Source organism: Oryctolagus cuniculus, chromosome 4 (assembly GCF_964237555.1).
Source record: "Oryctolagus cuniculus chromosome 4, mOryCun1.1, whole genome shotgun sequence".
NCBI lineage: Eukaryota > Metazoa > Chordata > Mammalia > Lagomorpha > Leporidae > Oryctolagus > Oryctolagus cuniculus.
The window spans coordinates 160,316,758-160,330,779 of record NC_091435.1 but is presented as its reverse complement, the minus strand read 5'-3'; the positions used below and the strand labels follow the sequence as shown (position 1 = coordinate 160,330,779).

The 14,022-nt window shown below is 43.1% G+C and overlaps 1 protein-coding gene across 12 annotated transcripts in view; it reads left to right on the top strand.

Moving 5' to 3' along the window:
- THRB (thyroid hormone receptor beta) overlaps nt 1-14,022 on the top strand; it is a 401,819-nt gene that overhangs the window by 100,182 nt on the left and 287,615 nt on the right. The window contains exon 1 of one of the 12 annotated variants that reach the window (XM_008266067.4): nt 4,082-4,314. The exons of the other annotated variants lie outside the window; for them this stretch is intronic. The gene's annotated coding sequence lies outside the window, so the exon portion shown is untranslated. Of the gene's footprint in view, nt 1-4,081; nt 4,315-14,022 lie in introns of those variants that run through there. 12 annotated transcript variants of the gene reach the window in all.

The window sequence follows — 14,022 nt, the reverse complement described above, 5'->3', positions numbered from 1 at the left end:
GTGGACCAGCATCCGTTCACCAGCTCCCAGTCCAGTAGATAAGCAGCAGACGCACTCGACTGGGCTCTCAGAGGTCAACGTGAAAGTGTAGGTCAGGCCGGTTCTTTCCTGGAAGAAACATTTCTCCAGACTCCAGTTCCTTGTGGCTGTTGTTCTGAGGCTCTCCTTTCTTGCTGGCAGGGAGGTGAGATCCCTGTCTACTCCCGTAGGCTGCCCTTCTTGCGTAGTCCAAACATCTTCCAGGCAGCAATGGCAGACCAAGCCTTCTTCCTTCTTTGAATCTCTCTGACCTCTGCCGCTGCCCCCAGGCAGACAAAACTCGCTGCTTTTAAAAGCCCCGTATGAATAGCTTAGGCTCTCTTGGACAATCTCCCCTTTAATTACTCAAGGTCAATATACTGGTAACCTGAATTACCTGTCCAAATTCCGTTTTTCCATGCAATGTAACAACAGGCATGATAGCTCACCATATTCAGAGTCTTCAAAATTAGGGCTTCATCATCCATGGATCCACACCTAGGCCTCTGCTTTGGGCAGAAGATGGCAATGTTCGCAGGACAGGAAGGAGCAGGGGGGAGACCCGGGACTGGGAGAGCAGGTGGCTAAGACTACATCCTGCAGACTCAGGGAAAACTGGAAGGAGGACTGCACCAGTATATTTTTTAAAATTTTCCTTAAATGAATGCATTCTGTATGCTGGCTTTTTTCTTTCAACATTTCCTGTTAAGTTTTATAGAGAGGTTGATGTGGATACATAGATCCAGTGCATATATTTTAATTGCTGTGTGAAATCTGCCTCATCATTTTGGAATTAACAGATATTTAGATTGTTTCCAGCGTTTTACTATTCCAAGTATTTAATTAAATGATGTTGAGTCTGGGTTGTCAGTTTTCCAAGGGATATTGTCGAGTTCTCTCCGACATGGCTTTCCCTATTTTACAATCTTGCTATTTCTAGTCTGGTATTCTCTTGGGGCAACTGTGTCAAATACTTCAATAGAAAGCATAATTTTTGATCCAGAAACACCAATTTTAAATGTTGACCATGAAGGTCATTTGGTCATCAGGCATGAGGATAAAGATTTTTGTGCAAAGCTGTTTATTGTATGCAACTGTTTATTTATAAAGCTGAAAACCTGGATAACAGCTTCTAGATGTTTAATTATCAGTAAATAGTTGAATAAATTTTAATATGGGCTGTGTAGTCATTTTATGTCCTTATTTTATGTAACTGATACTTGTAACTTATATATTTATTAAAGTAGGTGATGGGAGTACAGATAACTTTTATTTTCTTCTTTGTGTTTTTTTTTAATTAGTTACTTTTGTTATCAAGGAAACATTATTACAAATTAAGAAGAAAGGGCTGAAGGATCTCTTTGAAAACCTTACTCCAAAATAACTGTCAGGTTAGGCTAAAAAAGTAGAACAGTAGTTCTCAAATATGACAGTGCGGCCAGCGCCACGGCTCACTAGGCTGATCCTCTGCCTGCAGCGCCGGCACCCTGGGTTCTAGTCCTGGTTGGGGCGCCAGATTCTGTCCCAGTTGCTCTTCTTCCAGTCCAGCTCTCTGCTGTGGCCCAGGAGTACAGTGGAGTATGGCCAAAGTGTTTGGGCCCCTGCACCTGCATGGGAGACCAAGAGGAAGCACCTGACTCCTGGTGCGGCGCTGGCTGTAGCAGCCATTTGCGGGGTGAACCAACGGAAGGAAGACCTTTCTCTCTGTCTCTCTCTCTCACTGTCTAACTCTGCCTGTCAAATATATATATATGTATATATATACATATATATGCAGCGCACAGGAGTCCAGTGAGAGCACAGAACAGCTTCCAGAGATTTTGGTTTGGGGGGGGGGGGGTGGATGGAAGATGAGCAATGCCCTGAAGTGCACAGAACTTACATCTTGAGGCATACCCACTTCAAAACAGTAACTAATTTGAGCTGACATGCAAACATCCATGAAAAATAAGGAGTCTTGTCATTTTCAGTATTCGGCAGCCAAAAGAGAAACCATCGTTGGGGGAAGATTCTGGTTCTGCCTCCTCATGGCAGCCTCACCGCTGAGGGCAGCTGCCGTCGGAGCCACGGACTAGGTCAGGAGGGAGTTCGCTTTCCTGAAAACCTGCCCTAGATTTTGCTTTCTTCTCCTTGACTCTGGCAGCCTGCCCCGCAGCAGACAAGATGAAGCCTGCAGGTGGCGGCTCAGGTGTTCATCCTCCATTCACCACCATCCCTCCTCCCTCTTCTCCCCAGCACCTGAGTCACTTCCTCTGTTGAGCAAGCTTCTCAAATTGGAGCACTGGAATCTTGAGTGAGCTTCTAGACCTTCTGATTCTGCAGGACTGGCATGGAGCCCAGGAATTTGCATTTCTAATAAGCTCCCAATCCAGGGACCACACCGACAGAGAGCGAAACAGACTCACGGAGAGAGCCAGCCAGTGCAAGGGGACTGAGTAATAAAATGTTTTCACCAGATTTCAGAAATGCAATCAACACACTAAACTTGAGACTATATCCTCATTAGGATGCAAGGCGCCAGCGTTACTGGTAGTGGTGCTAAGGGCAACAATAATAAGAATAGCAATAGTAATATAGAAACATTAGTCATAATAAGATTAATAATGAAATAACCACCTAAATAACTCAGGACCATTTTGCTTCCCACATTTGGACAGAACTCATAAAACATGGTCTTGCCAAAGGAGAGATAAGATTTCGGATACAAGAATATCATGAAACCATGAATTTTGAAAATGTCTCTTTAAAGAAGCATATTACATTTCCAGCGAAAGCAGGACCTTTAAAAACAGACCAGACCTTATGATCCAGAAAAGGCTGTTTCTTTTCCTCCTGCAGGGTATTATTTGTCTTTGGCTAATAGCTTCAGCCAAGCCATTTTTACAGCCTCCCATGTTATCAAAAGTGTTTTTATTGCTCAATCTAACTACTCCCTTTCTCAACCTATTGCATTAATTCTGCCTTTAGAGGCAAAGTATAAACTGAAGTCTAGATAAAAGGGATGTTTTTTTAAAAGCCCGTTTGTGTTTTTCCTTTTTGTGTTAAATTATGAATACCGTAATTGGCGGTTAATGAGACACTTCGGGTTATTCATGTCTCTGTACCGTTTTCATCTGGCCCTCATTTTCCAAACACCAGACCTGTAATTATGCCAAAATTCATCCGAGCCAGAGTATTTTGTTTTTCCTTAGTGCTACCTACAGAGCATTAGATTGTGGAACGTGTTGGACTTGCAAAACTAATTTTTAACTTCCCAGTGAAACTTTTGGGGGGACAACTCACCAAGGTGAAATTGAAAGTATATGAATGAATCATGGATTTCAGTTTTGAGAAACAGGTAGAAAGCATTGGATCCAGCCATTTGGCTTCATTGTCAAACCCATTTGGCAAATGAATTCACCATAGCTTGCAAACATGAAATAGGCTATTTCAAAAAGTTTGTGGAAAATGCAAATTGTAAAAAAAAAAATACATGGATTTCAAACATTTTTGAACCGAAATAAATTTATGTTTAACTCTTGTTTTCCATGAATATTCTGAAGTTCCTTTGTGTATTTGGACCAAAGATTCCAACTGGAGATCTGTCTGACATGAAAGCTGGGAGTGTGGAGTCTTGTTTGAAGGAGTTTAGCACTGGCTTTTGTCTGCCTGCCCGTTTTTTTTTTTTTTTTTTTTTTTAATTGCATCAAACTATTGTCAGCTACCTTGAACTCTTTCATGGTCTGCTTGAGTGTTTTCCATCAGTTTTCAAAGTCTCATTTGTATTTCATTGGTACAGTAGCTTTCGATGACTGTGCCCTTACAGCAGGTACGTTGACGGTAGCTGAATCAGGAAGAGAGATGCATTTGGTTTTGTATAAAAGGAGCCCAGACCTCATGTTTACATTGAAAATGTCAGTCTATGTTTCCACTCCAGTGTTAATCTTTCTAAAAATGTCCCTTGTGTTGAAGGACATCCAAAAGGCGGTAACTTATTAGGACCTTGGGTTCAGATTACAAATGTGTTTGGCTCGCTCCGTGTTGAAGGTCTTGGAATTATTTTAAATATTTGTACGGGAACACTGATTAGTTTACCAACGTGTTACCTCATAACCATTTGCTAATAACCACCCTGCCTGTGATTGTTAGCTCCTGGGGCTGGAGCAAGCGCTCAGCAAAGGTGATTCGCTCGGTTTGAAGCTATCACATGCCGTCTTCTTTACTTGGGACTTGGAAGCATGGCACGGAAATGCCTGTGAATCTTTAAAACTGCATGTTTTTTTATGACAGCAAAGTTGCAAAGAAAGATCTGCACAGGTAACTCTCTCCTCTCCTTTTTAAATTTTTTTTGTAGTTGTTTTTGTAGTTGTTCTCTTCTGGTTGTTGACATTTAAACTGGAGGGAGGCATGTTGTTAGTGTGGCAATGGTGATACCTGGGATTTAGGGCTGGCTCTGTCCTTGGACTCATAACCTTAGACAAGGCATTTCATTTCTCTGGTGTTGGTTTCTATAAATGAGAAAGTGACACAAGGAAATTCTGAAACTGTCTTCAGCCGGAAGAAGCTGCAAATGTGTGCATTCTGGCAAGAGGGGCTGAGCCAGCTGGAAGACAATGGGTCAGTGTGTGGCTCGCGCTGACCCTGTGTCCCTTCCGTCTAACCTCTGGACAGGGCCTGCTTCCGTGGCTGCAGCCTGTGCTGGGGAGAGCTCTGAACTTGATTCCATGCTTTGCTGTCACCCTCTTGCAGATCTTAATGATTTTCCAACAAGGGCCCTGCATTTTCTTTTTTCTTTGACCCAGGCAAAGTATACAGCCAGTTCTGACTTTTGGAGATGTATGTTTTCCAATGTGTTTACTAGATGAAAAAAAAAAAAAAAAAAAAAAAAAAAAACAGAGATGACCTCAAATTGGGCACTTTTTCTACAATTGTATCTTTGAGGGAGAACTGAAAAGTATAATGCTTTTTTGTTAGCATTATACTTTTGTGTGTGAATTTGAGAGGTTGCTTTCAGTTTTCTGCATTTCTGATTGCCTACATTTTCTTTCTTTGCTTCCTTGCCCTGCCTCAATTCATTTTTTAAAAATGAGGTATTTACCCTGTCTTTTGAGTGTCTCACTCAGCATCATCTCTCCATTGCCACATAAGCAGTCACAGTACAATATAGAGGGTGCTTTTGGCTTTGGATTAGCACCATGTTGTACATTTTAATGTCTCTGGAGAGGCGACAATTGCAACAGCTTGACAACTAGGGAGGAGGATAAATCTTTGGTCCGATGCCACCAGTAGAGGGATTTCTCTCTGTGTGTAATGTGGGTTGTTTCTATCAACAGCTGGTTTTTCAGACCAGATGAGCTCCTTTTCTCCTTTTGAAATAGAAAGCCACCATGGACTGTGAGAAGGTAATGCAGTATTAAAAGGGACTTGTTAAAGGTGCTAAAGTGTGCATTCATGCAGGAGCCCGCTGGATTGTGAATGTTAACCCTGATAAAAATGCCTGTGTGACTGCAAGAAGCATCGGCTTTCTGGGCTCCTGCGGTATTGTGTGACGGCGATGAAAGAACGAGACACAGAGGGAAGGGTTTCTATGGTCTGGTGGCCGGTGGGGTTTTATGTCATGAGTCTGGTTTCAGAAACTTGGAGCAAATCTCTAAGCCGCCATATGGCCATGTTACGTATAACATCGATGACTGTAAATTTCTTTGATGGGCTACTCAAAGTGTCTATTTCAAACTAAGCCTCTTCTAGTGTTCAGAGTCTTCCAAAATGCTTTTTGCCTTCAGTTAATAAATAGTTATTCCACTTAATTAAAAATTGAGTGCAGCAGGCCGGTGCCGTGGCTCAATCGGCTAATCCTCCACCTAGCAGCACTGGCACACCAGGTTCTAGTCCCGGTTGGGGCGCCAGATTCTGTCCCGGTTGCCCCTCTTCCAGGCCAGCTCTCTGCTGTGGCCAGGGAGTGCAGTGGAGGATGGCCCAAGTGCTTGGGCCCTGCACCCGCATGGGAGACCAGGAGAAGCACCTGGCTCCTGGCATCGGATCAGCACGGTGCGCCGGCCGCGGCCATTGGAGGGTGAACCAATGGCAAAGGAAGACCTTTCTCTCTGTCTCTCTCACTGTCCACTCTGCCTGTAAAAAGTAAAAATAAAAAAAATAAAAATAAAAAAAAATTGAGTGCAGCAGACCTTTAGTATCTGTATACATTTTTTGGACAGGCAGAGTTAGAGAGAGAGAGACAGAGAGAAAGGTCTTTCTTTTCTATTGGTTCACCCCCCAAATGGCCAATACGGCCGGCGCTGTGCTGATCCAAAGCCAGGAGCCAGGTGCTTCCTCCTGGTCTCCCATGTGGGTGCAGGGCCCAAGCACTTGGACCATCCTCCACTGCACTCCCTGGCCACAGCAGAGAGCTGGCCTGGAAGAGGGGCAACCGGGACAGAATCCGGCACCCCAACCAGGACTAGAACCCGGTGTGCTGGCGCAGCAGGCAGAGGATTAGCCTAGTGAGCCGCGGCGCCGGCTAATATCTGTATACTTCTAAATTGTCATCTTTTTGCTCCACAAAACTTCACCTAAGTGATACTCTATGTCAAGTTCTAATTGCTACCCTGGTTCCTAACTTCTACATTGGGAAGTGTATTATCTTTATTTTTAAGTTACATGAACCTGTGTTTTGATTTACACTTGTGCTGAAAAATACTGAAGAAAGGATTGGTAAAATTTAAAAGAGAAGGCATCTGGCTACTCAACAATGTAGTGTATCTGGTATGGATAACCGGCAAGGCAGCAGGCACAGCTCCCTTTTAGTGGGTTTCCTGTACGTGATTCTAGTCATAACTGCATAGCTCTGAAACTGTGGGGTTTAGATGAAAAGAACAAAAGCAAAACTCCTCAAATAATTAGGCTGAAGTTTTGGTTCTGTGCATTTGCCTACAGAACACCTTTCCAAACACTGCCTTTCAAAGCTTCTAAAGTAGGAGCCTAGGGACCTGCATCACAGTTCCCCCGTGAAAGAGAGGAACTCAGAGAGACACCTGTTTAGAGCTTCCATGGGCATTGGTACATGGTCTGTCCTCTGCGGCCTGTAGGAGAGGGAGCACTTAAGCCTTCTCATATCTTTTGGCCTCTCCCTAGAGTGATCCTAAAAGCACCAACCGGCATCACAGGTCTGAGGTGACATGTCACTTCCCAGGTGTCACCTAGAGTAGCAGGAGACATAAGCACCCATGGGATGGAGGTCAATCAATGGTCGAGGAAAATTCCGTGTTTTCACCTTTGGCCTCAATAGGCATCGCCTGGGTGGAGAGAGAGGCGCTGATGTCGCAGTCTGCTCGCTCTCTCTCTCTCTCTCTCTCCTTCCCTCCCTCTCTGTCTTCCTCACAACCTACTTGCATCTCAAATAATTTTTTTTTAAAAATAATAATGCTGCTGCAAGTTTTATGTGGACATATATGTGCATTTCTCTTGGGTAGGCATTAGAATACTTTTCTGGGTCTTACAGTGACTTTATGCATAACTTTTGAAGAAACTTCTAGACTGTTCTCTAAAGCAGCTGTACCAATTACTTTCCTATCAGCAGTGTATCAGGATTCCAATTTCTCCAGATCCTTGCCAACACATGTTTTGATCTTTTTGATGACAGCCATCCTAAGTGGGTGTGAAGTGATGCCTCAGTACGGTTTTCATCTGCATTTCCCTCATGGCTAGTGATGTTGAGCATCTTGTTCTGGTTTATTGTCCATTGGTGTACCACTTTTGGAGAAATGCCTCCTTAGGTTATTTGCCCATTTTCCCATCTTACCATTATTGAATTATAAGGATTCCTTGTATTTTAGATGCAAGTTCCTAGTAAGATGTACAATTTGCAGATATACCTGATAGCTGTCTTTCTGCTTTCTTGAAGATCTTCCCTAAAGCACAAAAGTTTTTAATTTTGAACTCAAATCTATTTGTATTTTCATTGTTGTTTGTACTTTTGGTGTTGTGTCTAAAAAGGCTTTGCATAACCCAAAGTTATGCAAAATTTCTCCGCTATTTTCTTCTAAGTGTTTTATAGTTTAAGTCTTATGGTTAGTTCATTTTTCTCTATGGTGTGAGGAAGGTTCCACCTTCATTTTGGGTCGTATAAATATCTAGAATGAGTTTTGTAAAGAGCCACCTCACTGATGTGACTGAATATCTTGTTGAAAACTGGCTGTGTGCTGAACTTCATGGGCTTGGCACATGGAACATCTCCACAGATAATGAACTGTCAGAGTTGCAGCTTCTTTCTGCTGCCTCCTAGGAAGCCTGTACCCTGGTAAACTGCTTGACCATTCACACACACTTGGAACCATCAAAGAATACATGCCACAGCCTCAGTGTGGCAAATGGAGGTCTCCCTCCTGGGGGGAGGGCACTTAGGAATCAAATGAAGACTACACTGACCCACACAATACACTTCAACCATCACGTGTGCCTATGAGGCAAGGCCAATGCTGTGCTGCTATCATGCACAGCCATGGCTCTGTGCTGTTGGGGGCAGCAGGTGGGAGAATCAGAAGCATTTCCACCAGCAAATAGAGAAAAGCCGTTTCAGCCCGGCCACTAGGCTGAGAGCCAAAGATTAGGAATAAGTCAAGTTTCTCCCCTCTCTTCAGCTTCGAAAGTAAAGATTCTCATGCAGCTGCGTTCGTCTTTCATGTCCTCTGTGCTTCTCTTCTGAGACAGGTCTTTCTGCATGCTGAGCTGGAGGAGAGCTCATTGATGTGCTAGCACATGCCAGAGGGCCATCGTGATACTCCCATCACTTCCCGTAAATGCCCCAAATACTCTTATCTCAAGAAGGTAACAAGGAAAATAGGCACAGAATTGTATACACCTGAGTCCAAATGCGGGCTCTACCACACACCACCCACCAGGGTAACGTTCAGTGAGTTATTTCTTTGAATATCATCTTCTTCCATGTTGTGATGATATAAAAATATCAGTGAAGGTCGTTGTTAGATAAATTGAGAGACTTAATGTAAATCTCTCACCAAAGTTTGGAGTTAGATACATTTTATCCCTCTGGCCCTTTCATTACCAAAGATGTAGTTCACTCCAAGTCTTAAACTTTGTTTATTTGTTGTATCTTGAATCCAAAGTATGAAAAGGGCCTTTGGCCAAAATGAGGTTGGATTTACAACTGGACACATCGGATGTGTCTCCTGTATCATTCCATTCCTTCAGTGGTCTTGTAGCCTCATTCCTTGGCAAGCTCTAGAGACTCTCTTCATGGGGTCTTCCTGCCACCCTAAGAAAAACACCACTACCGTCCATGACTTTGGTGATCCATCAGCATTCCAGCAAAGTACCCAGCTGTTCAAAACAGCAGGCATTTATTTTCTTTGGTCTGTATATGCAAAGATGAAATGGAGCTGCCTGCTTTTGGAAACACTTTCTTAGTCTATGTCATTTGGTTAGGTTAAGCAGTAGAATGTATTAGGCCCTAGGTCTGTGCACCAACCTCTCCCACAAGCCCACAGAGCTGCTGATGCAGACACCTATGGACCACGGCACTGGATTTGAGCCCAGACTTCACTGAGATGCTTTACTGAATGGTTGATGATTCAGCAGGAATACTGCATGACTGTCAGGAGAGAGATGTTTACACTGACAACCGTGTGAGGCCCTGCTCAGAAGTTACTATGAGGCGTCATGGAATTTGGCTTGGTTCTTTGAGTGACAGTGGTGTTTTCCCTTCTTGAGGACTTCCATTACCTTTGCATGATGTGGAAATACTGATTTGTTCATCGATGGGTCTCCCTAAAATGTGTTGAAGGTCAGTAAGATAACAGGCATGGAAAGATTCTACTCCAGAACTGTGTGTGGGTCCTACTAGTGACATCTGTATTGCCTGTACTCCCATGGAATTAAGACCAGTTGTTTCTACCAAAACACTCAGAAGTGTGCCTAATGATGATGTGTCAAAAATGTGAACCACAAAAAGAAAAAAAAAAATGTGAACCATGAAGTGGAGCACGACAAATAAAGAAGAATGAAAAGAAATGTTAATTTATGAAGAATTTGCATTTATTTATATTAGTATGATCACATTTGTCCTTTATTCAAACTATGTGGCTATAAGTAGACATAATAAGAGGTAGAATAAATTACTTATTCTCCATATCACAGAAGAAAAGAAAGGTGTATATAAATTCCAGGCAGGAAATGTTCTAAATCTATGAAAATCCTTTCTGGAATGTGTCCTGGTATATATAAATCTAAACATGTAAGTGCAAATGTTACTCATATAACTATAAATATGTAAAGACTAAAATATTTGATTTTTGAAATGTAGTCAGTTATAACTTAAGACACATTTAAATATACTCCCTGTTTCTGCTGAGTCTAGCACATCCCTTTGAGAAATGTAGGACTCTGCTTTATAATGGGAAAAAGGAAGCCATTGGTAAGAATTTGAGGGTGATTTGTGGTTAACTACAACCTTAATATTTTTAGGTGAAGTTCACAGTGTTCCTTTAGAGTAAGTCTAGAATAAATTACTGATTGAATCTATACTTTTCATCTGGGAAAAATAGTCAAATTCTTAATAAAGTCAACAATAATAAAATGTTAAATATTTTCCCCAGACTTCGATGTAATAAAATGGAGGTTTCCAGCTTAAACAAAACCTTATGTGTGGTTGTAAGAATCAAACCAAAAGATGTACAAAAAAAGTGCTTTGGAAATGGCAACATACTCAGCAGGGTCCCGCCATGAGCAGCAGAAGAGCATGGACTTGGAGCCGGAATTGGTGTGTGCCAGTTCCAGCATGGCTCTCTTGTATGAATTCTTTAACCTCTCTGTGTCCCAGTCAGCATCCATCTCTCTGAAATAGGGATACAAATAGTTCCCACTATTGCTGCGAAGAATCTAGCAGCTAGCATATGTGCATTTCTCAGGACAATGCCCAGCCCACAGAAAATGCTCAAGCGAGGGTGGTGGAGGTGGAGGTGGTGGTGGAGGTGGAGGATGCAACAAATATATTAGAAGAAAGGAGAGTACAAGAGAAAGCAGGATCTTGTTCTGAAAACAGGAGATGGCCAAGCTGACACAATCAGCTTAAAGAGTAGTAGAGAGAATATTAGAAACAAACTTGGCTTAGAATTAGAATGAAGGGATACCTAATGTATAAATGTGTTCTAAGGTGAGACAGTTGTTTTCATTGATGCAGGTAAAAATTCTATTAAGCAGAACTTAGCATAGCTCAAACATGAACTAGGTTGAGCATTATGGCTCATATATATGGAGCCAGGAAGATGCTTGTTTCAAACAAATTTAACAAGGAAGCAGTGTCTCCAGATTTAATAGCAAGTGTTAACAGAGATTAAGTGATGATGTGGGATAATAAATGTTTTTATTGCCACAAATATGGGATGACGGCATTATTCAAGAATGGTAGACAAAACAGCCTGATTCCAAAGAAGGGACGTCTGTCTACAAGACCTTTTCCAAAGCTGAATTGCACACATCCATTCATGCCTCTGACCATATTTTGCCATCCATTTTCTTTTTTTTTTTATTTGACAGGCAGAGTTAGACAATGAGAGAGAGACAGAGAGAGAGACAGAGAGAAAGGTCTTCCCTCTGTTGGTTCACCCCCCAAATGGCTGCTACGGCTGGCACACTGTGTCGATCCAAAGCCAGGAGCCAGATACTTCCTCCTGGTCTCCCATGCAGGTGCATGGCCCAAGCACTCGGGCCATCCTCCACTGCACTCCCGGGAAACAGCAGAGAGCTGGACAGGAAGAGGAGCAACCGGGACTAGAACCCGGCACCCATATGAGATGCCGGTGCCACAGAGGATTAACCAAGTAAGCCACGGCGCTGGTCTGTCATCCATTTTCTAAGACAACGGCTAAATATCTCATGCTGAGAGGCCAGAACTACCAGGCCTCACTTTTTTGTGGCTGTGACAAGTGTCCCTGAGTAGCTCTGTTGTCATCCAAAGTTTCCCAAAACGAACCAGCTTTCCCCATTCACCTGTCCCATCAGTTCCACTGCTGCCTCCGTGCAGCTGAACAACGCACTTGAACTCTGCCTGAGATGCACCTTGCTTCCTTGTGGCCTCAGCTCCAGGACAGATGAAGTGGCCCCTAAGGAGGTTCATCTTTGTTTTCCCACCAGCTGGGGAAATTGTCTGCAGGGCTGTCTCAGACCTGCCGGGATCAATCCAGCAATATTTGGCACAGGCCCAGGCTGACTTCTTCCTGCTACAAATGAAGAATAGGGGCCAATATCCTTACCATAATTTTCTTAATTCTAAAGGTTTAGAAATAATCCGTATATATCTTCAGGGAAAGGATTAGGAAGCAGCTGGGGAGCAGGCTGAGTGGCCGACTAAACATAAGCAGCTGTGTGTTAGTCTGAAGCCTGAACTGGCTGCATAACCCTTGATTTCTTGGAACCCTGGGCCTGAGGATTCAGGGCCATAAAACAAAGCTAACAAGTGGTGACCTACCCAATTTCTTGTGAGACATACAGAATAGACTTGGTTGTTCAGCAGTTTTCAAATGGAAAGTATTACAGAAATGCTTGTGATAATAAAAGACTAATTATAGCATTTTCCCAGGTTCTGGGACTACTGTAATAAGAAGAATGGCACATGCAAGACCTAACATGTCTGTCAAAAGCTGGCGGGATGTCTCTGAAAGTAAATATTCTATTATGTATGGGGATATCTCATATACCAATCATCATAATAAGCCTAACTGGACGGCTGCTTTATTTTAAGATAAGCAAAGCAAGCATGGGAGTGTTTTAAGCCATTTATGCACAAGTGGATGTACCTAAAATATATCTCGGCTGGAGAGTAGGAATTGGGAGTTTGGTTCTTGTGCTTCTTGATAGCTTCAGGGTATCCTATGAAAATAAGGGGCCTGGCATCCTGCCTGGCACATAGTAGCTTTCCAGTGAATCATCAGCTCCCTCTCCCTTCTATTGTCATCAGAGGGAAGTGGCTTGGGGGAAGGGCATGGGGAGATATGAATGCCAAGAGCACAGGGTCTAAATAAAACCAGTGGGTTTTCTATGCAAAGGTATACCTGGGCCAGTTTTTCTGGTTCCTCCTTCCTAGCAGAGTGTCACCTCCGGGTCACCCCTCTGAGGACATTTTCAAACTGTCATTGGTTGCCTTCTATTCAGCGACAGCTCTAGAAATACCTGTTGGTTCAACTCCATTGCTTATGGACCTTGACAGCTTTCCAAGATGACCATCACCTTTGGTGCACACAGCAGAACGGATTCCTACTTGTGGAGGGTTGCTTATTGCTGAAGCTATTTTTATAAACACTGCCAGCAGCCTTTCATCCTCTCGCAGTCGAGTGTATCTTTGGGGTTGTGTTTGTTGTTACAGCCAAACTTTTGGCAGAGCACGGGGTGGGCAGAGGAGGAAAAGGGAACTGCAGTAGGAAGCCTTCGCAGAAAGCTCCCTGGAAAAAACTTCTCCCTGCATTGGCTTTGCATTCCATTAGAGAACAAGGCTTGAAAACAAAGCACAAATCTGGCTGAGAACCTGAAAGGCAAGTTTCAGCTTGAGTGAATTTTTAATAGCCTCAAAGAGGGGGTTAAAATGAAATTCTGACAACCTTAACTACGTTTCTTTCTTAAAGCATCGCTATAATCATAAAAGGTGAAATGTCAGCAGTCACATATTATTCGCTCTAACAATACTTGATCATTTTTCCTCCGTGGGAACACTTACCCTTTTATAGTCTCAATGCTATGGTATGACTGGCTGCCCATGGGCAGCAATTACTTAAGCCATTTACCTGCACATGGGCCCTGCACCACTGAGTTCTCCAGAGATTTGCTCTGGGGGACGTCAGCCAACGTGAAACACAGTCTGGGATATGGGCTGTGAAATGCCTTTGGGTTTTAATCCACTCCAACAACCTGTTCTCATTCTTAAGCTTGAGAGCAGAGTCTGGCTTCTCTCTGTGTGTCTGGAAAATGTCCCCATGCATCCAGAAGGTTATGGAGTCTCCTGAATATTCTAAGATAGTG